This window comes from Pteropus medius, unplaced genomic scaffold (genome assembly GCF_902729225.1).
Source record: "Pteropus medius unplaced genomic scaffold, Ma_sr-lr_union100, whole genome shotgun sequence".
NCBI classification, from domain to species: domain Eukaryota; kingdom Metazoa; phylum Chordata; class Mammalia; order Chiroptera; family Pteropodidae; genus Pteropus; species Pteropus medius.
The window spans coordinates 1480263-1483755 of NW_024351732.1; positions in this window are offsets into that span (position 1 = coordinate 1480263).

The following is a 3493-nucleotide window of genomic DNA, read 5'->3' on the forward strand; positions in this document are numbered from 1 at the left end:
GCTCTGTAGTGCCCCCTCTCCAGCCCAGAGAATGAATATAGTGGTGGGAAAAGAATGCTCTTGCATGCTCAGTATTTTTACTGAGGCAAGGACCTCAGCTTTGAGCTCTGTATTCCAGACCTAGCTCCCTTTGCTTCTCTCCATTTCTTCTGGAACAGACCTGCCTGTTCCTTGGGATGCCCTTGCTGCCATGTGAGTTAGGGCAGAGGGGTATGATGTACTGGGAAAGAAGTTTGGTGATATTTCCACATATCAACTTGCCACACCAATTACCCTGCGTCTGGGTACTCTGTGTACAGGCTGAGTCATGGCCTGTAACACTCCAGCGAAGTTTCCTGCTCCTGGCGGTGTGTAGGGTGGGGCCAAGGGTGCCCGTGGAGGTTGTATGAGGGTTGAGACTCAGCCCTTTTGGGAGGGTAAGACAAGTCAGAGTTCTTGGCTGCAAACAACAGAAAACAACTCTAGTTAACTGTAGCCCTAAAGGAATTTTCCAAGAGGATGATGGTGGCCCATGGAATCACAAGGCAGGCTGGAGATCCAGGCTCATCAACTGGGCAAGAACCCATAAGGCCAGGAGGCAGGGACTAGTGAGGACGGGCTTGCTGACATCACAGCCATCACTACCCCTTGAAGCTGGCTGCTGGGACCCCGACACCAGAGAAGTGACATGTCAATGGTCCCAGCTTCTCTGTGCCCCTCAGTCAGTGTCAAGAGTCCCAGGCAGAATGGGCCCAGGTTGAGTGCCTGAGCTCTTCCTGCAAGGCTCTGGGAGAGGAAGTCTGACCCTGCCGGGCTTCTGTAGGGGAACCTGCCTCCTGCCATTTGGGAATTCACCCCTTCCCATGGGTGTTTGGAGGCTAAGCAACCAAAAACAACAGATGCTGTACATCTCTCTTATTTCCCTGAATGTGCATTTGCCAAGAGGCAGTTTCAAACCTGCCTCATCTAGGCGGTCTGAAACCTGGAGCGCTTCTTACTTATGCTACTCAGAGAGCTTGTCAAATATAGTTAAGTCACGTAAACAGACTAAGTGCTCCTATGTAATCTTACGCCAGGTTTTTTTTGTTTTGTTTTGTTTTGTTTTGTTTTGTTTTTGCGGCTAGTATAATAGGTAACAGTTATTGAAAAGTGTGCCAGCTCAGTGCTTTATGTCAATGATCTTGCTGGGTCTTGCTCTTGAAGTTTCTGCCATTTTTCCAAGGAGGAACTGAGGCTGGCAGGTTTAGTAGCTTTCACAGATTCACACGGGTCTAAATGAACAGAGACTTGAATCCAGGTAACCTGTTGAAAGTGGCCCTACTCTCTGGTAATCCAGTGGAGACATACGTTAAACCAGTAAACACAGGATTGGGTACATTATTACCATGAGCGCTTGAAAGGGAAAGATGTAGGAGAAAGAATTACAGAGAAGACGATCTATAGGGGTGAGAGTGTGGGGGCCCTAGGAAGGTCTCTTTTAAGCGATCACCCTCATGACAAGGATTTAGCCAGGTGAAGAGCAAGGGGAAAGAGGCCACAACAAGTGTCATCTGCCTGAGGCAGGAAAGAATTGGATGTTTTTGAAGAAGGGGGACCTCAAGGCTGGTTGGCTAGTGGCCACCCAGCTCTCATTATTGCAACAGCCTCTGGCCCCTGGTCTCCCTGCTTCTGCCCGACCCCTGAATTTATTCTCCACCAGCTCTAAAGTGATCCCTTCGATACGAACGTCAGACAGTGCTCACCTATGCTTCTCATTTCACTCAAATGAAAAGCCCAAGTCTTATAATGCTCTACAAAGCCCTCCATGGTCTGACACCTGCGATGCCCCTGCAACTGTCCCCTGGCTCACTGGGCTGCAGCCACGCCGGCTCTTGGCTCTCTCTGAAGCACACCGGATGAGCTGCTGCCTTCGGGCCTTTGCACGGGCTGTTCTCTTGGCCTACAGCGCCCTCCCTCGCATATCCGTGGGTGTCCCCTCATCCAGCAGGCTTGCCTGAGCGTGTTCTCATAGCTAAGCTGAGGGCAAGAGCGGATGGAATTCACAGTTCTCTGCCATGCCTCGTCTGCTAACACCCTGCTGGCCAAAGCAAGTCATGCAGCTGAACCCAGAGTCCGAGGGAGAGAGAGGAGGCACTAGGACCGTAGGTGGCACATGCTAGGAGGCAAGGAGGGGAGAAGGACTAGGGGCCTCGTGCACTTGACCAAGACCTCTTGACCCGAGCTCCAAAATCCCACCCCTACCTCTGCCTCCTTCAAGTATCGCTCCTTCAGCCACAGTTCTGTTTCTAGTCAACAAATATTTATTGAGCATCTGTGATGTGGTGGGCCCTGGTCTAGACGCTGGGGGCACAGCAGCACATAAAATGACATAGCCCTTGCCCTTTGTGAGCTCGCATTTGAGAGACAAACAAAAACGACATGCTGTGAAGGGCTCTTGGAGGTCCGAGAAGTGCTAGAAAGAAATCAGGAGCCGGGAAGGGCTCTGTCCTGGATGGAGCAGTCAGGGACGTCCTCGCTGATGCACTTTTTGAGCTGATGACACCAGCGAGTGACTGCGTGGCTGTATGGGCAGCTCCAGACAGGATGTGCTGGGCGAGCTTGCGCAGCAATGAGAAGTGACCCAAAGAAAGGAAGTGAGTGAGATTACGGGGGTCACCAGGGCCAGCCACGTGGGGCTTTGTGGAACTGGTGACGACTATGGCTTCTGCTCCAAGTGTGAAGGGTGCTGTTGGAGGGTGACAAGCAGAGGAGTGAGTCATGCAAATTATATTTTCAAAGGGCCACCCCTTAAGGGAAATGGGGAGTCCCATTAGGAGACTGTTGCAGTTGTCACGGAGAGAGTTGGTGGTAGTGATGGGAGCCAGGGGGCTGGTCAGTCATGATAGACCTTGAAGGTGAACTCAACAGGCTTTGCTGATGCATTGGAGGAAAGGGAGGCAGGAGTCAAGGATGCCTGGCACTTTGGTCTGAACGAGTGGGTAAAAGGAGTTGCTATTTGCTTAGATGGAAGTGCTTGGCAGGGGCTCAGTTTGAGACATGGGAAGTCCTCTAAGAGGACAGTGTCTTTGCATCCTGGACAGAGCCACTGGTGTCTGAGGGAAGCGTATGGGCTCGAGGAGCTCCACCTTTCACCATGCGAAGGAAGCAAGAGGCCCTCAGAGTGTCACTTGCCACGTTATTCATTCATCCATTCGTCCATTCATTCAGCAAAAGTTACTGAGTGCTAAGGATAAGCCAGATACTCTTCTAGATGCTGAGGACACAGCAGAGAAGAGAGACAATGTGGCAGCCTGATTTTGTGTCTGACTTTCTAGTGGAGGAGAGAAGAGATGAATAAGCAAACACATGTCAAAAATAAGACTGAGAGTTACAAGGGTAGACGGGGAGTGACTACAGGAGTCTCGGTTGGGCAGCCCCAGGGACCAAAGCTAGACTCCTCAGAAGGACCCTGGTTCAGGTTGGCTTCTTTCTGTCCCCTAAAGCGGCTACGGTGTCATTAGGAGGGGTGGGAGAA